This window comes from Triturus cristatus, chromosome 6 (assembly GCF_964204655.1).
Source record: "Triturus cristatus chromosome 6, aTriCri1.1, whole genome shotgun sequence".
NCBI classification, from domain to species: domain Eukaryota; kingdom Metazoa; phylum Chordata; class Amphibia; order Caudata; family Salamandridae; genus Triturus; species Triturus cristatus.
The window spans coordinates 164556417-164582128 of NC_140589.1; positions in this window are offsets into that span (position 1 = coordinate 164556417).

A 25712-nucleotide genomic window follows, 5' to 3' on the forward strand; every position below is an offset into this window, starting at 1 on the left:
TGAGATCTCAACGAATGCGGTCTTCAGGATTGGTAGCCTCTGGGGACAACACAGAGCATGGGCCGTAATCGGGTCCAGCAGAGTATCGATATCCGTTGGCATGACTGATGGGAGTGTTAGACAGATGTCTAGCACGCATTCTTCACCGCAAAGCAGGCAACGTAGAACAGGTACGATGCAATCTTGCCAGATTGGTCTGAATGACAGAAACCATGTGGTATTTAATTCTCGTAGACAAGGTAAGCCCAAAAGTTGTACTATGCACTCACAACACTTCCTTTCCAGGAGAGCATTCTCCAAGGTGCTGGGAGTGACGCTGGTGGATTGACTTGCCATAGCATAGTAGTAGGAATAAAAACAGGATTCCTGCAACGAGTGCTAGAATTAGCGGCAGACCACCAAACACCGAGTGCACGAAGTTTGGAATGATTCCGAGGACTGCTTGAAAAGGTGTTAACAGTCCTGAACCTATGGTCTTAAATACATGCACAATACCGCTCGTATCAGACATGTTTAAGATACGTCCCAACATTTCTGTGAAATGTGTAGGGCAGTTTGAACGTAACAGAGCCTGTATCTCAGCCGAAGTCTTTGCAATTTGTAGATCATAGGTTTCTTTGGCCGAGGTCAAAGGCACGGTTTGTTGTAAAAGAATGGCTTTCATTCTGCTTAAAGTATCAATTCGTATAGAAGAGATGTTCAGTGAAGGCCATAAAGGCGACTCTCTGACTGTGTCTATTTGGGGGGAAAAAACTTGCAAACAGCAAGTGACCCTGGAGCCAACCGTTACCAGATATGGGATGCCTGGCAACATGCCACAACAGCTCTGATCATTCAACATGAGGTAACTCCCATTTGAAAGTTGGCCAAACGTTGGATTAATCACAGCGGCTGGTGAACCTTGCAGGTGGCAGGAGAAATTTGCAGTAGAACCGCTACAGGCCCCAAGTAAACTAATATCCCCCCATATGAGTGAACCGCTCAGTGCATTTTCAGTGTGTACTGCTAAGAAACACTTAACGCCCCCCACTCCAACATCTGTGTGTGTAAGGTAAATCCCAGGATGTCTTGATGTATTCTTTACCCAACCTTTCATATTTGCCTGCTTGCATTTGTTTGAGGCAATACTGAAAATGGAAAGTTGTAACAGGCAGAGTTATTTTGCCATGAATGATCCATTCTGTAGCTGGTTTTTCTGCTACTGTAAATGGCAATTTTTCCAGTTTTTCAATGGTCAGCACTCTATACTTTGCTCCCCTTCGTGCCAGTTCGATCTGTTTATCAGTGAGATTGTATTCTGAAAACAGAGACGACGTGTTGATGAAACGCCAAGGCACATAGCCTGCACGCAAGTTTTGTAGCGTCCAGCCTAATAACAGAATAGAACGTAATTGAGACTGGCCTTGTCGCAGCAGGACCAAATCTTGTTCCACAATGTCTATAACAGAGGATACAATGTTGCCCAGTGAATATATCCTGGATGACAAAGTCGTTAACCCATTGTCGACCACAGTGAGAGATTTCTCTAAATTAATACGATCAATTTCTCGTATTCTTTCTGCGGCGTCTACTTGGGTAACTTTCCATATTTCATTATAAACAGCATAGATGCCGGCATATATGAAACATTTTTGACGCGGTTTTCTTGGACCTAGCAAGGAATCCCTAAGGTCTGCGCCTTCTTTAGGTAAAGATAAGTGTTGTTTCACATCCTCTAGTGTAGATTTCTGTAGCCAATCAAGGCATAATTTTCCTACACTGTATGTTGTTACTACCCCTGGAAGCTGTCTTTGAACATAACGTGGGTCTGGCCTATTGATTTTAAAACCCTGTATTCTGTTCAGGAATCTTTCTAGACAGATGTTTGTGTCTGTTGGCCAGAGCAACCATCTTTCCCATTCAGGATCTGATCTATTGTTTTGTAAAATTGTATGTATGTCGACCTCCCCCTGTGTAGTGCTATTACTTGCAGGTGGAGGTATGGACGGTGTGTTCACGTCTTTGATCTTGGCTAACCCAAGGCAAGACGTTTGTTGGGCAGTGTCATTCAAAAACATTATTTGCTGCGGGATGATGCAGGCTCTAAACAAAGCTTCTATCCCCTGCACTTGCCAATCTTGTGTACCCCAGAAGATTTTATGTCAATTGTGTCTTTCCAAAAGTCGAAACCCTGTCTAGACAGTTGGGCAATAAAGGCTGCAGAATAAATCTGTTCTGTATTGGTTAACATATTTTTCGCTCCTGTTTTGTTCACATTCTTAAAGTAAAACGTTTCCAGATTGGATGTATTGTACCCTGAAAAATATGGAAACTTCATTGCAAACGTTTTTGAGCTACCCCTTGGTGGTGTAGGACAATGTTCCCATTGGTTATACATAAATTCATTTCTAGGTGTTGCAGATCTATGCAAGAAAGGATGACCATAGTGGTTGTAACAATAAAGCTGTTCATAGTCTGTTGAACCCTCTACGTATTCAAGGTTAGAGAATGCAGCAGACCTTTCTAGATCAGACATCATGTTATTAATAGTCTCAAAGTCCCAATCATCAGAATGGGTACTGGAGGTAATAAAGTCACTTAATGAAATCTTAAATAAGTGTGGAATCTTCAAACGTTCAGACGGCCGAATATATCATAATCCGTTTTGTCCCAAACTATACCATCTTGTATAGGAAAGGCTGCGATGTTCACTGCTGACAAGCCTCTTGCTTCACGATGGAATGATTTGTGTGGTTTCAGAAGTAAGTTCACATTTTTACTTTCTGTATCCAAGTGAATATATCTTCCATTTATCAGCATGCTCAGAGTCATTACTAAAGCTAGCCACAGCAGAAAGAAAAGTATTGCAGAAATAATCCATCGTTCAATCCATGGTGAAACCAGATAAGTCTTTTCCTGGAGATGAAAAAAGTCTTGTGCTTGTTTTTTTAAAGTTCTTTTGGCTGGCATCGTTTCCGGTTCGCTTGGGTCCTCAGAATACGTATCAAAGTTAATGAAATAGCCAGAGGCAGTTCTGTCAATGGTTGAAATTGCATCAGGATTCGTTGAAATCGCTGGCACCAGTTGCTCTCGTGTTACGTTGGTGTAGACAGGTGTATCAGGACGAACTGTTATTTGGGTTTCAAGAGGAATGAGTTCCATAGCATTGTTGCTTAGTCCTTCATTTCTTACTGCTGACTCCTCGATTGTGATGAGTCTTTCAGTTTGAACCTCTCGAATAGTAGCTAGAGGAGTGCGTCTGCTACTTGGTCGGAGTCCACAAGGCCTACTGCTTAGTATTGGCCACATAGGGGCCGATTCCGATCTCGGTCGGAAGGGCACCGAATCGGGTTCGGCTGGAAAAACTACGAGCCGTACGTGTGTTTTCCGGCCGACTCGTACAGTTGTACGAGCGAGCAAGTACGATGCGAGCTACATGAAATTCACCGACCGAGTCATTTCCGGGTCCGAACCGCTCCGTACGTCCTGGTCGGAAGCTAACCGTGGCGTGCAATGGATGCGATTTACAACCGAGCCAGTACGATGCACGCGTCAGACAGCCTGTGCGAGCCGGAGAGTCCGGCTCGCAAATGCTCCCGGAGTCGGACTTTGGGGGTCCGCGTCGGACACCCTGACACCCGCAGCCCTACGACTCGGACACAGGGAGAGACCTATGGGTCTCCCCAACACAGGCATGTACGGTGCGGGTGGCACCGACGCGTACCCACTGTAGGGGGCGCACTTGTTCGAGACATACCCATTCAGTCAATGGGAGCCCATGTACGCATCGTATGACCTGCTCCCATTGACTTCTATGGGAGTCCGACCGAACCGAATCCGACAGCACACGTGCGCATTGTACTCGCTCAGTCGGACTGTAGGGGTCCGGCTCGGTTGGAAAACACTCCGGATTCGACTCAATCGGAGTGCTTTCCGACCCGGATCAGAATCGGCCCCATAGTGTGGTTTGATGAGGTCGATTGACACAAATCTTTTCTCCTTTTTTCCAGCAAGGGGCGGCAGAAGTACTGTTTTTGTTCCGTGGATGGCTAGGACAGGTACTGGTTGTCTGTAAGAAGGCCCAAATTCCGTCTTGTCCACGATCTTCTCTCTGACTAGATACCCAAGCTTTGGGATCCAGACAGGCCTTGCTGGGACGGCTGAAATTTCCCCAGTGGTAGTTGGCTTCAGGAACACGTTGCTTTGTTTCGATCTTAGTTCATTTAAGTTCTGTAAAACAGCCAAACGATCTTTGATATCAAATGGGTTATTTTACACCACTGTGCCTTTACATTCGAGATCTGGAAGCCTCATTCTTGTCCCAAATAGGACTCATATGGAGTGACCCCCCCCCCAGAGAACTTCTTGGCAAATTGTTTAATGAGCGTTGGGCCCCATAAAGATGTTTGACCCACCCAGCACCCGAACCTAATACCCCAGCTGTTATAGACTGCTTTATGTCCCGGTTTTTCTTTTCCACAAAAGAATTTCCCTCAGGATGAGAGGAGTATCGCAATGCAACGCCCAAACTGGCCATGGCTTCTTTGTAAGCTCGAGAGCTAGATGCAGGGCCCTGGTCAGAATGTAGTGTGCCAATTGCGTATGTGCCGATAAAGACTTGCAAATATTTTATAACAGTTCGAGCGTCAGCCGAGCGCTGAGGCCACATCCATAGGAACCTTGAACACTAATCCACTGCAACCATGATATATTTAAAGTTACCATCCCTTTGCACGGGACCGCAGTGATCCAGGTAAACACAAGCTAATGGTTTATCTGAAATTAACAGGGGTGTCTGCACAGGACGTTTCACTGTAGAGACTTTCATCTGTTGGCATATTTCACATTTCAAAACATAGTTTTTGGTCTGTTTCCTAATGCCGGGCCACCAATATCTCTGTTTTAATAACGACACTGTGGCAGAAACACCTGCATTGGCAGAGGCCATCCCTTCATGTGCTGCTAGGGTTAGTCCTAATCTACGTTCCATGTTTGGAATTACCCTATCCCCCACTCCAGGGATTCGAGCAAACGGAACGTTGTTCGCATCAATTATATACGAGTATTTGAATGGAAATTTTTTAGGTAACGCTGCACCACTGCCTTTGCTTGAAGCATTGACAGCCAATCATATCTCACTGTCTATTCTCGTTTTTGAACGAGTGATCAGAGCTACGGAAGCCGTTTGCACAGCCCCCTTCCCAGCTTCATCAGCCAATGAATTCCCTGCAACGTGAACGCCATCACGTTGATGACTCAGAGTGTGTATCACGTGCGTGTTTTGTAGTCCGTCTCGCAACTGAACTACTTGTTCCCAAAGCGTTTTATGCTTGATTGTGCCATTTTTGAAACCATTTTGAAGCCAATTCTGTAAATATTCTTTATATGATTGAACACAGTAAAAGGAATCGCATACTATAAGTGTGGGGAATTTGCGATCCGTATTTTCAAGTGCCAATCTGAATGCTTGTAGTTTAGCTCACTGAGCTGTACAATCTCCTAGAGATTGTGTTTTAGTGACCATTGGTCGGAATTTACCATCGCGCATGCAACCTTTAATGATTGCGCACGCTGCACTCTAAGCTCACTTACTTTTCGTATCGGGTTGTGCTGATCCGTCAGTATAAATTATAAATGCGTACTGATCAAGAGGGAGAATCTCAATAGGCAGAGGACATTCATGTTCATATTGCAGGAATGCTTGTGTTTTTAAATAAGGATCAGAAACATATTCAACATCCGTTGCAGCAAGATAATTAACCCATTGTATCCAACTTGGATGTAAAGCTTTTGCATTTTGAATGCTTGCTTTTGTAACTGCCTCTAAGGCTGGTACCAGAGTCACTAAAATAATGCGTTTCCCCTGAGCTAGAGCTCTTTATTTTGCTACTGTGGTTTGAACTGCTGTCAGAATTTTTTCTCTCGAAGTGAAGCGCATTTCCGCTTGTGTATACAAATGTGATTTGTATGCAATTGATACTTTTTCACCTTCATTATAAGTTAAGTAGGTGAATCCGCATTGATCCGAAATTATTCGGATCACTAAATTTCGTGTATTTACGCGTGTTTGTAAGTGATTTGTTGCTAAGATATCAGCTTGAAGTGAACGCAGGATATCTGTGTGTTCCTGTGTCTAATTTTGGATTTTGGAATCAGCTTGATTAATTCGTAGAGAGGTTTAACCCTTTCTGCGTAATTTAGAATGTAAGTTCTTCCAAAATTCAAGAAACCTAGAATCGACTGTAAGTTTTTCAGCGCTTTTGGAGGTTGGAGCAGCGCACCCTTTTCAAAAAAGTTAGCTGCCAGGCTTTTGCCTTCACTTGAAAGCTCATATCCTAAGAAAAGGACATTGAGATGGGCAATTCTGGATTTTTTTAAATTGAATTTGCAGCCCTCAGAGGCGAAGCCCAGTATAATGGTATTCACCCTGTTCCAGTGCCTATCCAGGTCATCGTCTGTCAGATAGATATCATCGAAATATGACAAACCCTCTTCATCATAAATTTGTAGTAACTCTGTTACTCTTGCTGAGAATAACCCCGAGCTGTTCTTGAACCCTTGAGGGAGTCGACAAAAGTGACGCTGAGTCCCCATTATTGAGAAAACTGTCAAGTACCTACTTTCAGGTGCTATGTTTTGACAAAAGAACCGATTTGAAATGTCTAATGTGGTTTTATATTTTTTACACACAATGTTATTCATTAATGTTGTATTGTGTGCATTTTGCACTGCAATTGTCTTAGAACAAGTGTTCAGGTGTCTGTAATCCAAAACCAGACGATATGTATTGTCTGGTTTGGAGACAGGATGCAAAGGATTGTTCATTGATGAGGTGCATGTTTCAATCATCCCTTGGTATTCAAGTTGATCTAAGATCTCCCTGACCTGTTTTTTAGCTTCTTGCTTAATTGGGTACTGCCTTTGTGCAGTAGGTTGATTTTTTAACTGTCTCTTGTGGTGAGGTGAGTCCTCATCTCATCCTACATGATTTTTGTATAATGCTGAGGCCTGAGCAACTGCCCATTTCCTGGCATATGTATATTTTAGGTGTATTGGAACATGGTTGGAGAAGGCTGGCATAATGATGTCTTCGCCATGTGGGTACTACCTGACAAATTCTAGTGGCCATTCCTGTTCTGCTAGAAGTATATCATAACCCCTTGAAAGTTTCTCCCAAAAGAGTGCTCTCACTTTTCTTGGTATGTCTCCCTCCATCCGGAGTGTTATTTCATATAACCTTTGTGGAGTACTAACCCTGGTGTCTACAGTCTCAACTGTGATGTACTCATTCAAGTCCACTATCTCCAGACGTTCCTTCAGGTTCTGGCGAGCTATTGTTACTTCTGCTGCACTGTCCAGCATTGTCTGAGCCCATTTTCCGTTCTTGAGTTGTGTTCTCAGAATTCTCGGCATGTCTGATCTTCAGACCTGCTACCTTCTTCTTAGTGAATTGAGATTTTGGTTTGTTTTTCTGAACATGTTGTTCGTCTTTGTGTTCTGACCGTCCTCTTCTATCTGATGTCTGTGACGATATCTGAAAGGTACGAGGAACGTGTATCAGTATCTTAATACCTGGCAGGTTGTCTTAATGTATCCCTATTCCTGAGGTTATACCTCCTTTCAGAGGGCTCCTTTTGAGGAGACTTACCTCAGGATTGAGAATGTTTCTCTTTTGAATGTTGTTTATTTTCACACTTCTTTTTAGAAGATGTAGGATTGTGTTTAATAGAGTCCGTCTCAGGACCTTCAGACAGTTGTGGTTTAACTGGTTTCCCACCCAAACTATCTCTACCTAATTCTTCTAATATTCTGGGTAGTTCTTGTTGATGTTCTGTTACATCAAATTCCCTTAAGCGTTGGCGGATCGCCACTGATGCTGCCTCCCCTTTAATATTAGATAATATTATTGTTGAGACCTGGTAGAAGTTTTTCAGTAATTTCATACCTAAATTCAGAGCAGGCTCTGCCCCGTATTCATTTTGAATTTGTTTCAGGACATCGGGTATTACCGCAATAGACGGAACGCCATGTGTTTTAGTATAGATGGCAGCAAAGACTGTGCCCCAAGTGGTGCAGTCTTCCAGATGTGGTGTGATCCTCATTGGTAAACAGATTGTTAGGATTCTGTGTTTCTCAGAAGGGCTAGTATTAGGAAATACTGCTTCGATTTGAGTAATTGTTTGAGCTATCCAGAATGGAATTTGTTCAGGTTTTGTGGGCATTTTACCCATGACTGCGTGTAAAGTCTGTGGAGTAATTTTTAGTGTATTCCCCTGGTGAGGGGTTTGATTTGGAATGGTTAGTGGAGGTTGGACTGTGAAAGTCCTCTTGACATATTGGACTAACTGTCTGTACATTTTTATTAACACTTTAAGTTGAGTGAGTAATTCATTGTCTAACATCTCTTCGATGTCAGGATGAAGTGTGTAGCCGGCTAAAATCGGCCATGTTGCTCCTGGTCTACCTAGTGGACCGAGCCTGGTAATGTGATTGTAATGTTTTAGGGCACCTTTAAACCAGAGATAATGTTCCTGGTATGTGAGTGGAATTTCAACATCCTCAAAGGGAACATATTCCTCAGGTGGTTCATCTTATTTATAGAAGTGAAACACTTTTGTTACTGGATTTGATTCTGGGAATACTATCCATGAATAGAATACCTCTGTCTGAAAAGATTCATGTGCCTCTATCACGAAAACTGCTCTACCACCTCTTGGTGTTAGGCCATGTTTTATAAGTTTTAGAGTGATGGCTCTCCTTAAATTTGGATGGATGTTTATAACACCCTCATCAGTTTCATTTAAACCTGTAAGATTAAAAACTGTTACGACTTGGTCAGTCGTAACATCACCGGTCACGGTATTATTATCGCCGTTTTGAGACATTGTTTTTGAAAAATTTAGAACAAGTTTCAAGGAAACAAAGCTAAGGTGCAAAATATTTTGGAACACTGTATACTTCAATGTTGAACAAACCAAACAGCTAATACATAGGATTTTCGTCCTACTCAGCTAAGGCGGATATTAACCCTACCCACTCCAGATGTCTTATGGAGTATTATGAGTAGGGGTCTCTGAGAAAAGCATGACTGAGTTACTTCAGTATCTAGCGTTAAATTAGTGCCTTACAAAACACGTTGGGCGCCATGTAGTGTAGTTCCTATTTCCCTTATAGGCTTTGCGCATTGGAATAATAAACAATATAGCTGTGGCATAGGACTGAGGTCAGTATGCCTCTATCGAGTACATTAAACTTAATTACTTTGTATGCCAGCTAACTCAGAGGCCACTAGAAACTCCTTGAATAAACAAGAAAGGAGTAGTTTCTGGCAACCGTATAAACATGACAACTTTGTTTCCCTTAGAATCGGAACATGTCTCAGAATTGAGGAAACAACAGATAACAGTTTCACTCAGTCAATCGTGCATGCTTAGTTTCTTCAGAGTTACACAGAAATAGATAGACGGGTATTTCAATAAAAGGATTTATTGAACAGTCTTGTTTCTCGTGTAAGAGATATGAGCTGTTACAATCGCAAGACAGCATGCGAAATATAATACGTACAGCGTAAGCAGTAAGGAGAGATAATACTGCAACAGCATTGTCTGCTAGCTATGACATATATTCATATACACATACATAATTAACATAGGCTAAAAAGGGGATACTCGTTTGATGCTTCTAAATAGTTCTACCCCAGTGTACCTAACCTAAGTGTAGTACAAGGTAAGAAGTAGGTGCTGTATTCTATAGTATGGTAAGCTATAGTTTTGCATATGCCAAGAGTCCCTCTAGGTTCCAGTCAGCTCCATACCTTAGAATGAGAGAGGTGGGAATCTCTTTCTGGGTCTCAAACTCTAACACCCCGCAAAGGGAGTCAGAACACAGAAAGCTGGATTCTCTGCGAGCAGGGATGACAGCGTCTGGTCAGTGCGTCAGGCGGGGACTCAAATTCTTCCGAACTTGCCGTGGCGAGCCGTATCGAGCTGCGCAGCCGAGCCGTGGTTTGCCATGGTAAGGGAAGGTATATTTATACCTGGAAGGTGCTTAGGAACTCGTTGTGACGTGGGGATGGACGGATGTAGGTGACCATGCCTGTGTTTGGATAGCATGGCTAATGCCTAAATAAGGACTGGGATTCTATGCCTAAATAAGGGCAATGCGAATTGTGCCTATATAAGTACATGATTTAGGAAAACCTATGTACGGACATATAAATCGAAACACAACAACAGTAGTACTCTTTTGGGTATTCTTATATGCCTTTGCCATGTGGCCCAGAAAGGTCCAACTCCCTAATAGTAGAAGTGCAAAGAGGGCAAAGTCCTTTGTATTAGTACTAACTAGAAATATTCCTATTTTATTCCCATTTTAGATGTTTTTGGGCTTAGTTCCAAAGATATGCAAGAGTCAGTGATTAATTTGAGACAGCGTTTGCAGTTGGGCCCACGGCAATTATTTTTGGGGACCGGCACTCATTTTTTCTCATCAGACTTTGATTCAGAGCAAAAGAGTGAAAAACACGCATGTGGTAAAGAAGCAAGAAGATAAATAGGGAAAGCAATGAAAAGGTAAGTAAGTAGGGATGAGAAAGTACCTGCAAGAGTAGAACAAATGAGCAGGGAGTGCCTTGTAGTGGATGAAAGAGGCATAAGTATGGTGGCCCCGCCCCTCCCTCGGTTCTGCTTCTTCGGTAAAAGCATTAGTGTATTTTTCTTCAACAATCTAGACATAATAGGTTCACAGATATATCATAAAAAGGAATAGTTGCTTGGAGAAGCCGGAACCTGGCGGGGCGGGGGATCAGAAGGGAGGGGCCGTCTAGACTAGAACTTGCGAGCTGCTGTTGGTAGTTGTTTTAGTTGCTAGGCTGTTGAGAAAACGGCCACCCAGTTACTGAACGGGGAGTTTAGCACTGTTTGTATACCTGTTTGGGGATGCACCGGGATTAGCACATACCTGATCCAGGAGAGGGTGAGCAGATGCTCTCCACTAGATCTGCGGCCCTGGCATCACGCGTGGTGATAACTTGCTTCAGAGCCTTGCTGGCTGTAAAAGAGGGCACTGTCACTCCCTTTCCTGATAATGTACTGTGGCTAGAATGTATATGCTATGCACAGAAACTCAGCTCATAGTTATATATCATGATGCTCACTGATTTATTATGATGTAATGTGTGCTTTTGCCTGCAAACTCAATAAACAGATTTATAAATAAATAAAAAGGAATAGTTGCATGTGGTGGTGTGCAATCATGAAACATAAGGTTGGTGCTGAAACATGCAAACATTTATTGCACTAATAAATTACACAGGACTCTGTGTGCTCCAGGCATACATCTTTCTTCATTGAGGTCTTAGAAGTGAAATCCCTTGTTCCTGCCACAAGCTCTTCCTCTTCCTACTGGTGTCCACCTCTCAAATAAAGGCTGGACTGGGCATGTGGTGCACAGGGAAAATCCCAGTAGACTTAGGACCAGGATTTTCCTTTAGGGGTGGATGAATGGAGGGACCATTAGCTAACCAGCCTGGTAAATGGACTTGAAGGAACACAGTTTTTTATAGACACGTATATGGTTTCCCCCAAATCCTCTGGGAGATGATGGGAGTCGAGTGGCGGCTCCTCGGCTAAGGCTGAGGAGCATCGCCGCACTGCTTTTTAGCAGTGTGAAAAAGGAAACATAAAATGGTAATAACTCGTTGTTATTATCAATTTATGTTTCCATGCTGCAGCAGCTCTGTGGGGGTGGGCTGCTCTGCTTTCACTGCAGCTCAGGGCAGGGTAGGAGTGGTTTGCTCTCTCCAAGTGCGCATGAATGCTGGGCCGGCCGTCCCAGACCAGCCAAACATTCATGTGCACTTTACATGTTGTCCACCCAGGCTGCATTACAGCCTGTTTTGAGATGCTCAGGCCTTGGCTGAGCGCCGAACCACTGTGCTCAAACCAATCACAACGTTGCATTGCAGCGTTGTTATTGGCTATGAGGAGCCTGGGAACCAGGTGCTTCCTGCTACCCTGTTCCGGCCTGAAGAGACGACAGAGGAGAGACGTGGAGGGACGCGGCAATCAGGTACGTTTTTGTCTTCTTTCTAAACCCCCTCACCCACCTGCCTCAAATCCATGGCGGCCGCCACTGTGGGATTCACTTACTACACTCGCTCTGGGCACAATTTAGGGCTGTATGAGCCAATTTTCAAGGGCTCCTTTTAGCTTTAAGTCAACCACTATCTCTGATCATGTTCTTCTATGAGAAAATAGCACAAAATCACAAATACTTGAGCAATTAGAATAGAACCACACCATCTCTCATTATCATTACATGATAATTTGAAACTGCTTTTTCTACTTACCTCTTCCTATCTGTATTGTTCTTTGTGGCTGCCACACCTTTTTTTTACCAAACTTCTGTCTCTCCATCTCACGTCTTTCTTCTTTGGTTCAACCTTCCTTCTCCCTCTACTTTACAGATCTCACTATACCGTTACCTTTACCTCTGGGTCCCTTTCATATATCTCGCCTGCTCTCACGTCTCTTACTGAGCATAGCCAGAGGGGACTGTCCAGCCAGAGAAGTCCACACATAGAAGGAGGAAAGAAAATGCAGGATGAGAGAATAAAGGAATAAAATATCAGATTTCACCCGCTGAATGGTGAAAATCCTCAGAGCAGTGCCTTGATGTTCACTATTCACCAGTTGTGAAAGGATTTATTTGCGATTATCAATATCTGGCACCTAAATCTACAATTTCAAGCGCTATGTGTTTATGATTATTGTTTTATAGTATACACCAGTCCACTAAACATCCACCATGACTTTCTTACCTGGTCTTTTCTACAATAGTAAAAAAACAGTCTGCTTAGACCCTGAATTCCACATAAAATATTGTTGCAAGACAAAAAAACTCTAGATCTAAACCCAAAATGAAATAAATTTAACAATGGTTCCAGGTTTCCTTTGGTACTATTTGTCTGTTGGATGAAATACATTTTGAGAATTTGGCTTTTTATATGTGGCCTGAGTACTGACAATTTAATGTATGATTCAATTTTGTTTCACATCATGAAGGCTAAATTATTTACAGATATTCCAACCAGTGAGGTCGCAAAATCAGCCTTGGACGTGGCCCCAAAAACCCTTAAGAGGGCACAGACTGCTCACTCTGCCAGCTGCAGACCCTAGAGAAAGTGCCTTAAAAAGGCCCAACAATAGTGAGGCTGTAGAGAAAGTGAAAGGACAGAAGCACAGGCCTGAACATTAGTGCTGTGACCTATTAGGAGATGATCTCCACAGTAAATATACAGTTGGCATTAGAATGGTGCTGTAACATCTGGGAGGCTGGCATGGCAGGGTGATATTGGAATGCTCACTAGCCTATGTGATTGAATAAAATGTGAGTTCTCTGATTTGGGGTGTGCGGTTGTTCTTTCAGGAGAAGAAGCAGATGATAAACAGATAATCATTAATAGAGAGGCAGCTGCACATATCAGCATACCTAACTATAACCTCTCTTGAACCTCTGTTTTTTTTCAGTGATTTAAAAAAAAATCATATTGGCTGCCCCTGCTCCTCCTGTCTGCCCTCCACTGTCAGTGTGCTGCCCCCACTTCTCCTGTCTGTTCTTCATTGTCCATTGTGCTGCCTCCGCCCCTCCCACGTGCCCTCTGTGATCGACATGCTGCTTATGATTCTCTCTCCTATCCTCCTTTGCCCCTCTCTTCCGTCTTTTGTGGTCTGCTGTGCTGCCTCTACCACTCCCACCAGCCCTCCATGGTCAGCTTGCTGCTCCTGCTCCTCATGGTCCATTGTGATGCACCTTCCAACTTCCCTCAATGTTCAACTTGCTGCCCCTGCCCCCTAGCTTGCCCTCTTACCCACCGTGGTATGTTGAGCTGTCCCTCCTGCCTGCCTTCTATGGTTAGTATGCTGCCCCTCCAGCCTGCCCTCTGTTATCCTCTGTCCTACCCCTCCTGCCTACCCCCCATTGTCCGTGTGCTGCACCTTCCTTTCCTGCAATCCTTCCATGGTCAGTTTGATGCCCCAGCTTCTCCTGCCTACCCTCTATGGTCAGCATGCTGCCCCTCCAACCTGCCCTCAATTGTCCGTGTGCTGCCTACGCCCCCTATCGCCTGCCTTCTGATGTGAGCTTCCTGCCCAAGCTGCGCCTGCCTACCCTCCATGGTCAGCCTGCTGCCCCTGCTTCCAATCTGCTCTTCATTGTCTCTGTGCTACCACTAACCCTCCTGCCTGCCCACCACTGCCTGTGGCTGCAATTGACCCTCCTGTTGCCCTCCGTTAGAAGCTTGCTGCATCTGCCACTCCCACCGACCCACTGTTGTTCGTGTGCGGCCCTTCCCTTCCCACCTACCCTCCATGGTCAGCTTGCAGCCTCTGTCCTTCCCACCTGCCCTCCTTTATCCTCTGTCCTGCCCCTCCTGCCTGCCCTCCGTTGTCTGTGTGCTGCACCTTCCTTTCCTGCATGCCCTCCCTGCTCGGTTTGTAGCCACAGCTCCTCCTGCCTGCCCTCTGTGGTCAGCTTACTGCCCCTCATACCTGCTTACCGTGTTGTCTGTGTGCTGCCCCTCTCACCTGCCCTCTGTGGTCAGCTTGCTGATCTTGTTTCCCCCACCTGCCCTCTGTTCTCCATGTGCTGCCCTGCCCCTCCTGTACTATCATCTGTGGTCTTTGTGCTCTCCTCCTCTGTGCCCTCTTTGGTCATCTTGTTGCCCCTGCCTCTCCCGCTTTCCCTCCCTTCTCTATGTCCAGTTACTCCCTCAGGACCTCCCACCCACCCCTGTTGTCTCCTTCCTGGTCCTTCACTGAGCCAGTTACATTTGTTTTAAAGCTTTGCACTATCTGAGCCACCAGTGGTACCACTAAGAGTGTCCACGCTGGGCACCGCAGTACCAGCTGTTTGGTATCGCAGTGCCTGCCACTAGAAATAGTTTTTTGTTATTTTTAACAGACAGAAGGAATCCCACACTGCCCTGGGGGTCAGGGACTGCCCACTCTACCTCTTTATTGGTTTTTGAAAAACAAAATCAGGATTTAAAGTGCCCCAGAGGCCGGTAATGGTGGCTGCAGTATCTTGTTTCTAGCTGCGGCCAGACAATTACATTTCCAAGCATTGTGGGGCAGATCCCAGTCCTGTTGTATCGAAAAGGGCGAAGGGAGAAAAAGATCCCTGGGCCAATCAGAAGGTCCCATATTTAAAAATACAGTCCTACTTGACTTCCACAGGACCAACCGTGCAGATATACCTATTTTTAACCCTTTCAAGCCCACCCTGGGCACTTTTTAAATGCAAATTTCTCAAAAATGGATTAACGGATTTATACCAAATAACAAAAAAGCATACTTTCCCAATAGAGTTCTAAATCCTTGCTTAATTTGGTTAATCTCCATTCACCAGTATTATCTGCAGTCGCAACAGAATATTTCAATGAGAATTACCATAAGAAATCAACATTTTGAGACCCCCTTTTTCCTTGGCCGACACTTGATGGATCAACCCATAACCTTCCAGGAAAGAGCTGAGGTGTATCAATTTTATGGGGAGGGGAACAGTTGTGAATAGTTAACAACAAAACATTAAAATAGGGGGTCCAAGGGAAACATATTTATAGACCCAATGGTTTCAAATCCCTTAACATCCACTTATAAGTAACACCACAGAAACCAAGGGTCTAAACAAAATAAGCACTATGAAGAAAAGCAGAGCCAATTAGTAACGTTAGAGAAAGTCTCAAAACTTAAAGAAAAATCCCATCAGCCACCAAAGTAGCATATATCGTCATTTGGGATCCATTTACAATTGTGAAGCCCTACAACAACTCAGGGCGACACACTTAGTGAGTGAACAGCTCACAGATCCTGCAGGAATGTAATCTATGCAAGGGTATTTGTTTAGTAACATGAATCCTTCTAGTGTGATAGTGCAAATAAATTTGGTGGTGATGGATGCAGTGCAAGTGAAAAATGTGCAGATGCGAAAATTATCTACCGGGGCAGTGACACCGTTTTTAATAAACACTGTCCGGGTGACAAGATTAAAAAGCCAGTGCAAATGCAGTTTGAAATAATAACTGCTAAAGTCCAAAATATAAGGTCTACTTGTTTCAGCCTATTGATCAACCTTGATCCAGGCTTTCGTCAGGACCTAGAAAACTTATGCTACTGCAATCTGTGTGTAAGTGAAAAATCTAAAATATATAGCAAAGATGGTTATTGTTATACCACCTACATTACCCTGGGATTTTCAGAGACTCCTGGAAACATTTTCAGGAGTATCGGTCCAAGTCCTATAAAGAAGAAAAATATAATAACTATATATGACCTGCTCAGCTATTCAAAAAGGTGCTCAATGTATACTAAACCAAATGTTATTAGTATAGGATACTATTTCGTCATCTAATGTACCACAATACATGTACAAATTAATTAAGTATAAGCTTACCCGTTTGAGTACGGGAGCTCTCCTCACCTCACCTGGCATCCGCTCAGGAAAATGAGGCCCCGCTCTGTATAAAGGCAAATGGATATGACACGTAATCTTACATTCAACCTGACTACCTTTATATCTAATAATAACATAAACTTCTGTATCCACATGCTGAAATATAGGTGGTTGTCCTGTTATAAATTGTTTGTGTTTTTAGCTCCATCTCTCTATGTACATAAGCATTGGTTTACAATATACCAAAGCTAGCATTCTGAGACAACGTCCATAAATGTCCTTATTGTACTACGCACAAACTAAACTGCGTGTACATTCTCCGAGTCTCAATCACACATAAAAGAAGTAAAAAAATGCCACTAAGTGATGGAATCTGTGGCGGAAACAGCCGTATTTCTGTAAAAAGAAACGGTACTGCAAACAATATGTTTATTCGGCCTTCCGGACACACTCGTTTTTATAAAGTCTTTGAGTAGCGGATGAGTATTCGATAATAAACATGCCGGTACACACAACAGTTAAGATACACTGCCACTTCTTTAACAATTTGCTCGTGGAGCTACTTTACATTACATCGTAAGCTCTTCGGGTTCCAGTTAATGTGATACAAAAGACGGAAGTTTACTTCTGCAATCTTCTTGTTAAAACCAACGCTCGTAGCAATGTAATGCAAAACCAAACACGCTCTTAAGTTTCTTACTTGATAGTCAATGTCGCATGCATCCCTTGGTTATAGTCTGCCTTCCTGTCTGTCGGTACCTCATCTCATTAACAGCTGGATGGGAAGGCACTTGCGCGGATTCGCATAATGCTTTTAAGTAAGCCAAACGGAAACAAGCCCCTGGCCCGGCACTATACCATTGACGTAATTGGTGCGTGCCCGGGCTTCATGGGGTGTGTAGTTTATTTTACACTCGTAGTTTAGTATGCTCGAATCCTTTTCATACGCGCTGTTGCTGATAATTAAAAAGGAGCAATCAAAGTGTGATACACAGCTCTCGTGGGCCGCGAGGCTCCCACCCTGCCATAGCAAACTACAGTGTCCCGGGGGTGGACACTCTGGGACACTGCAGGAGACGGCCCTGGGGGGTGGTGGTCCCCAGGGCCCTCGAGGGCTCCAGGAGGGGGGCTACGTGGCCCCCCTCCCACCTTCTTCAAAGCCCCGGGGGGTGGTGGTCCCCGGGGCTGGGGGGGTCCATCACAGACCCCCCAATTTACATATATAGAGCCCAAGGGAGGTGGCGGTCCCCGGGGCGTGTGGGGGGTTCAAGCCCCCCACACAGGTTTTTTTTTTTATTTACAAAAAAATAAGTCCCGGGGGGTGGCGGTCCCCGGGGCTGTGGGGGGGCATTGTGCCCCCCCCCCGCAATGTTGCCACAAAACAAAAGGAACCAAAGGTGAAGGTTTGAAGTTTACATACAGCGCCTTCGGATAAGCCCCCAGTGCACGGGCTGCATAGCGCTCCCCAGTAACAATGATGATTGCGCTCCTGCGCTGATGCCACAAAACAAAAGGAACCAAAGGTGAAGGTTCTCCAGCGTGGACGCCAGGGACTCACAAGCTGAGCGCTCCTGCGCGGACGCCAAGAACAGGGAAACCACAGGGGATGGCGCTCCAGCGCGGACGCCACAGATCAAAGGAACCAAGTACGAAATCAACAGCTTCCGAGTAACGGCGGAACTCCGGAACTTCCTTCGCTGCAAGCCTCGATAGAAGAATTTGAAGCACCGAGCCGGCGGGGAACGCGAGGTATAAGCGTTTCCCCCGGAAGTGCTTCATTGACCTGCAGTGACCGGGAGAACTAGACCGGGGCTCTACTTCCGCCCGGAAGTGAGTATCCCGGCGCATTGTGTGTGTCCTAGCGGAATGTCGGGGAACGGCAATCGCCGCGAACCCGACAGAACCCCCCCCCAAAATAAGTCCCCCCCCTCCGCAACCCCGAACCTCAGAAAGGGCAAGCAGGGCGAGGGCTCAGGGGGTGTCGCAGATGAAAGGCATGGACCAGCGCGGGGGCATGGCGGACGTGGGACAAAGGCTCCCAAGAACGCTCGTCAGGGCCGTAACCCTTCCAGTCCACCAGGTAGAAGAGCTTACCTCGGACCCGGCGGGACCCCAAGATGGCCCTGACCTCATACTCAACATGGCCCTCCACCACCACCGGCGCAGGAGGAGAGGCGATGGAAGCATCAGGGCAGACCGCCCGTAGAAGGGAGACATGGAAGACAGGGTGGATCCGCATCCGCGGAGGGAGCGTGAGTCTCATGGCCACAGGGTTGACCACCTTCTCGATGACAAAAGGACCCACAAAACGAGGCAAGAGTTTCTTGGGACCATGCACGTTGAGGTGCCGAATGGAGAGCCACACCCTGTCGCCCAAGCGGTATTCCGGCTCCTTCTGTCTATGAGCGTCGGCATGCGCCTTGTAGGTGTCCTTAGCCTTGGCCAACTCGAACCGCGCCTGCTGCCAGAGTCGGTGTAGGGACTCATGATAAGCACGCACCGTAGGCAACTGACTGTCCCGGGGCACCTCCCAGGCAGAGGTGCGAGGATGACGACCGTGGAGACAAAAGAAGGGAGACATGCCAATGGCCGAATGCTTGCTGTTGTTGTATGCGTATTCCGCCAACCATATCACCTCAGACCATTCCTTCTCCACCATCAGTAGCAGACAACGGAGATATTGTTCCATGGTGTGGTTCGTCCTCTCGGCCTGACCGTCGGTCCGTGGATGGTACGCAGAGGACAAGCGCGCATCAATCTCAAGGAGTCTGCATACTTCCTTCCAGAAACGGGACACGAATTGAGATCCCCGGTCCGTAATGACCACCGATGGAATGCCATGGAGGCGAACCACCTCGTGCACGAAAACCAAGGCCAGATCTGCTGCCGTGGGTAACTTCAACAAGGGTACGAAGTGCGCCATCTTGGACAGGTGATCGACTATGGTGAGAACCGTGGTATGCCCGTTCTTGGTGATGGGGAGATCAACCACGAAATCCATCGAGATAGTGTGCCAGGGAAAGGGCGGAACTGGTATGGAACGCAGTAAACCAACAGACGGTTCAGACCTGTTCTTACCTAAGAGACAAACGGTGCAGTTCTGCACATGGGTTCTTGTGTCGGACACCAGAGTTGGCCACCAGAATTGTCTTTGTAAGAGCTCGAGAGTTTTATGGTAACCAGGGTGGCCAGAGAGGACGTGGTCATGGCACATGCGGACTGCACTTTGTTGGCTAGGTGCTCCAGGTAAGTACAACCGGTCTCCTTTAAACAGCAAGCCGTCCACATGGGTCGTCCCTTCGTGGTCTTGAGCCAGGATCACCGGATCGGACCTTTCCGTATCACGTTTTACCAGAGACAAGAAGTCCGAAGATGTAATAGCTCCCTGGAAGTGGTCTTCTGCGATTATGGGACCCGGCTCGGGGGTCTCGGTCTTCCCGTCCTGGTCTTCTAACCGCGAAAGGGCGTCTGCTTTGGCGTTGTCCTTTCCGGGTCGGAACGTGATCAAGAAGTTATATTCATTGAAGAACAGTGTCCATCTCAACTGTCTAGCAGTGAGAGCACGGGCTGAGCGGAGAAACTGAAGGTTCCGGTGGTCGGTGTAGATGGTCACTGTATGTTTGGCATCCTTCAGGAAGTGGCGCCATTCTTCAAACGCCGTTTTTATGGCCAATAGCTCTCGGTCAGACACCGTGTAGTTGCGTTCCGCGGGTTGCAGCTTCTTAGAATAAAAAGCCACCGGATGCAAATGTCCTGTGCGGGTGCTTCTTTGGGATAACACACCCCCTATAGCTTCCTTAGAGGCATCTGCTTCCACGATGAAGGGCTGCTCAGTATCAGGGTGCGCCAGCACGGGGGCTATAGTGAATCGTCTTTTTAATTCCTGGAAGGCGCTATTTGCGCTCAGATCCCACTCGAATGGCACCCCTTTTCGTAGTAAGCGTGTGATAGGAGCTACCAGCGCGGAGAAGCCTGTGATGAACCTACGGTAGTAGTTGGCAAAACCTACGAACCGCTGGACCCCTTTCACAGATTCCGGAGAAGGCCAAGTCAGAATGGCTTCCACTTTCTTGTTGTCCATGTGGATGCCAGCTGGAGTGATGACGTGCCCCAGGAACTCAACGGAGGTGACGTGGAAAACACTCTTCTCCAGTTTGACGTACAACCGATGTTTCCCTAGCTGTTGGAGGACGGAACGCACGTGATACACGTGGTCGGTGAGGTTTCGAGAATATATCAGGATATCGTCTATATAGACAATGCAGAAGACGTCGATATAGTCCCTCAATACTTCGTCGATGAAGTACTGGAACGCTGCGGGGGCGTTGCAGAGTCCGAAAGGCATGACCTGGTATTCGAAGAGGCCAAACTTCGTCCGGAAGGCGGTCTTCCATTCGTCCCCCTTCCGGACTCTGACTAGATGGTAGGCACCCCGCAGGTCGAGCTTCGTATATACGGAGGCGTCTTTTACTTGGTCCAAGAGGTTGTAGATCAAAGGTAGGGGGTACCGTTTTTTTACGGTGATTGCATTCATCGCCCGAAAGTCTATACAAGTCCTCAGGTCACCCTCCTTCTTGGAAACGAAGAAAAGAGGAGAAGACACCGGAGATCTGGAATGGCGAATAAAACCGTTGTCCAAATACTCATCCAAATAGGAACGAAGGTGGATGTTTTCTTTCTCAGTGAGAGAGTATATTCGGCTGCATGGTAACGTGGAGCCAGGGATTAGATCAATGCGGCAGTCGAACGACCGGTGAGGAGGCAGAGTGTTGGCCCCCTTCTTATCGAACACTTCAGCTAGGTCTTGATACTCCTCTGGTATGGTTGCTTGGGAAACCAACCCCATGCCATCTACCGGTAGGGATCGAGCCTGTATGGAGCGAGCACCCATGGGATTGTCCGTCGTATAACAGGTGGTACAGCAGTATTCCGATTCCAGGTGTATTATTCTGGCTACCCAATCGATTCGGGGATTGTGCTTCACTAACCATGGCAACCCCAGTATAACCTTGAATTGAGGAGCGTCGATGACGTCGAAACTCAGAGCCTCAGCGTGCTGGTTGGCAAAGGACACGGTCATGATCTCGGTTTGATGCCTGATAGGGCCGGAAGTCAAGTCCGTTCCATCCACAGCCTTGACCGTTTCGGGTTGCTCCTTTGACACTGTGGCTATGCCCAAGGTACGTAAAAAACCGGTGTCAATAAAACTGCCTGTCGCACCGGAATCCAGCATGGCGGTTACCAACCAGGTTCTGCCTGCCTGATTTCGTAAGGTGACTTCCATTCCTACGTGATGACTGCCGTCCATCACTGCAGGGATCGCTGAAACATTATACGAAGAACCCAGAGGACGGATCCCCTTGTCTACTGGGTTGTCTCGTTTCCCATCGGTTCGCTTTTGGTGATGGGTAACGCAAACGGCCTCCTGCCTCTGGTTTTGGAGGGCTTCACCGGACATTCCCTGACGAAGTGTCCGCTCTTCCCACAATACAAACACTGGTTCTGGTTCCTCCTTTTTTCTCTTTCTTGACTGGTCAACGGCCCTCGTATGCCCCCGATCTGCATGGGTTCGGGTACGTCGCCTGGAGGAGTGGCTTCGTCTTTGGCTTTGTCGGCGCCCTTGTCTCCAATAGACAAGAAACGGTTGTCACTGTTTCTCCCTTTATCGGTCCTTCGTTCCTGTAGTCGGAAATTCATCTTTACCACTAGATCGATGAAAGGACCTATTTCCTCAGGTGGGTTGGGCAGCTGGGAGATGAGATCCTTCAGATCATCACGCAGGCCTCTGTAGAATACTGACACTTTTTTATCCTCTGGCCAATGGGCTTCGATGACAAGCCGGCTGAAGCGGGTGATGTAATGCAGGAGGTCTTGGCTGCCTTGCTTGAGGTTAAGCAGCTCGTTGTCTGCGGCCTGCACAAAGGTGTGGCGAGCGAACATACGCCGCATGGCTTCCTTAAATGTCGGCAAGTGATGGAGCATGGGATCGTCGTTTTCCACAAAAGAAATGGACCACTGAGCGGCGTCTCCTCCCATGTAAGATAAAATGTATGCGACTTTTGATGCATCATCGGGAAAGGCCGCGTGTCTGGCCATGAAGTGGAGGTGACATTGATGGATGAAGATCCCATACTTGGTGCTGTTGCCGTAAAAACGTTCCGGTGGTGCCAGTTGTACCGGATGGGGTGCGATGACTTGGATGGCAGGGCTCTGATCGGTGGCAGCGGAGGGCCCCCCAAATGTGAAGGTCGGCGGTCGCAACAACCCTTCTTGCATGACTCTGGGACTAGGGGTGGTTCCCCAGGGACCGGTGACCCGGGATGCCATTTGATCCTGTAGGGTCGTGATATCATGGCGTAAACTGCGGTTCTCGGCTTGCATGGTTGCCAGCATAACAGCTATGTCCTGCAAGGTAACCTCCGGGTCGCCCATGTCGTCTGGGTGGAATGTAGAACGTGGGCTTCAAATTCTGTCGGGTGCCCCACAAGACTTACCTTTGCTTGTGAAGCAATTCCGCAGAGACGACAGGAGCACCCACCCTTGTACGCACCTGACCCCCTAGGACTAAACCCCAACAGGGATGAGATGGGTGCAGGGTTAGCAGCCAGAAGAGGGCGTAGAGTTGTGGTCTGAAGCGTGCAGGAGATCACGAGGACCACTGGGGAAACAAACGAGAACCCGATTGGAAACAACCCCCACGGATGCCCTATCTCTATTCCCTAAAACACACACAAATGCCAGGACTCACCAGTGTTTCTGCTGTGCTCAGGTTGAATCAGGGATTCTGGAGAAATCAGGAATCTTCTCCTGCGAGGGCGTTGAGAATGAAGGTTTGAAGTTACATACAGCGCCTTCGGATAAGCCCCCAGTGCACAGGCTGCATAGCGCTCCCCAGTAACAATGATGATTGCGCTCCTGCGCTGATGCCACAAAACAAAAGGAACCAAAGGTGAAGGTTTGAAGTTTACATACAGCGCCTTCGGATAAGCACCCAGTGCACGGGCTGCATAGCGCTCCCCAGTAACAATGATGATTGCGCTCCTGCGCTGATGCCACAAAACAAAAGGAACCAAAGGTGAAGGTTCTCCAGCGTGGACGCCAGAGACTCACAAGCTGAGCGCTCCTGCGCGGCCGCCAAGAACAGGGAAAGCACAGAGGATGACGCTCCAGCGCGGACGCCACAGATCAAAGGAACCAAGTACGAAATCAACAGCTTCTGAGTAACGGCGGAACTCCGGAACTTCCTTCGCTGCAAGCCTCGATAGAAGAATTGGAAGCACCGAGCCGACGGGGAACGCGAGGTATAAGCGTTTCCCCCGGAAGTGCTTCATTGACCTGCAGTGACCGGGAGAACTAGACCGGGGCTCTACTTCCGCCCGGAAGTAAGTATCCCGGCGCATTGTGTGTGTCCTAGCGGAATGTCGGGGAACGGCAATCGCCGCGAACCCGACATGCCCAGACCACAGCAAATGCCTCACGCTCTATCGCACTCCACCTTTGTTCCCTGGGAAGTAAACTCCGGCTGATGAAGGCTACAGGTAAGTCTCGGCCCTCCTCATTCATCTGTGCTAGAACAGCCCCCACACCATGCTCTGAAGCGTCTGTCTGGACAATGATTTCTTTTGAAAAGTCGGGTGCCTGGAGGACCGGTGCTGTACACATTGCAGTTTTCAGGGTGTCAAAGGCGTTCTGACAGGCGTCAGTCCAGATCACAAGTCTCGGCTGCTTCCTGGAAGTCAGCGAGGTCAAGGGGTGCACAATGTTGCCATACCCCTTGACAAACCTCCTGTAGTAACCCGTGAGACCCAAGAAGGCTCTCACCTGAGTCTGGGTTTTGGGCGGTTCCCAAGCCAGGATGGTATCTATCTTGGGTTGCAGGGGGGCCACCTTGCCGCTCCCTACTTGGTGCCCCAAGTACACCACTGAACCCTGCCCAATCTGACACTTACTGGCCTTGATTGTGAGGCCTGCTCTGCGCAGGGCCAACAACACTTCCTGGAGGTGGCGCAAGTGTTCCTCCCAGCTGGCGCTGAACACTGCTATATCGTCCAGGTAGGCGGCGCTGAAATCTTCCAGCCCAGCCAATACCTGGTTAACCAACCTCTGGAATGTGGCAGGGGCATTCTTCATCCCAAAGGGCATCACACGGAACTGGTAGTGCCCATCTGGTGTGGAGAATGCAGACCTCTCTTTTGCCCCATCAGTCAAGGCGATCTGCCAGTACCCAGACGTTAGATCAAACGTACTAAGGTACCGGGCAGCCCCCAACCGATCGATGAGCTCATCAGCTCTGGGGATGGGGTGCGCGTCAGTCTTGGTGACCGAATTGAGTCCTCGGTAATCCACACAGAACCGAAGTTCTGGTGAAGCACCAGGCGCTGCAGCCTTTGGGACCAAGACCACTGGGCTGGCCCAAGGACTGCTAGAGGACTCAACCACCCCTAAGGCAAACATCTTGGAGACCTCCTCCTTGATATATGCTCTGACCCTGTAGGCCTTGTGCCTCACAGGAGTGCTGTCCCCAGTGTCCACATCATGGACACACCACTGAGTGACACCAGGGATTAAGGAGAACAGATCAGGGAATTGTACCAACAGATGGCGACAATCTTGCTGCTGCTCAGGGGTCAGTGTGTCAGAGAGGACAACACCATCCACTGACCCATCTTTTTCTTTTGCACACAGGAGGTCAGGAAGAGGCTCACTCTCCTCCTCCATCCCAGCATCTGTGGCAAGGAGCATGCCCACTTCGGACCTTTCTAAGTGGGGCTTTAACCGGTTGACATGCAGGACCCTTAAGGGGTTCCTGGGAGACTTCAAGTCCACCAAGTAGGTGACATCGCTCTTTTTCTCCACAACCTCAAATGGTCCAGTCCACCTGTCCTTGAGCGCACAAGGTTCCACAGGGGCCATGACCCAAACTTTCTGACCAGGTTGAAGCTCAACCAGAGTGGCATTCTAATCGTACCACCGCTTCATCTCTTCCTGGCTGGCCTCCAGATTTGCCTGAGCAAGATCTCTGAAGTGCCGAGTCTGGTTCCTAAAGGCCAGCATGTAGCTATATACATCCTGGGGAGGTTTCCTGGGAGATTGCTCCCAGCCTTCTTTAACCAGACTCAAAGGTCCTCTTACCGGGTGACCATACAAAAGCTCAAATGGGCTGAACCCTAGAGACTTCTGTGGCACCTCACGGTAAGCAAACAGCAGGCATGGCAAGAGGACGTCCCATTTACGCCTCATCGGTTCTTCAAGACCCATGATCATGCCTTTGAGGGTCCGGT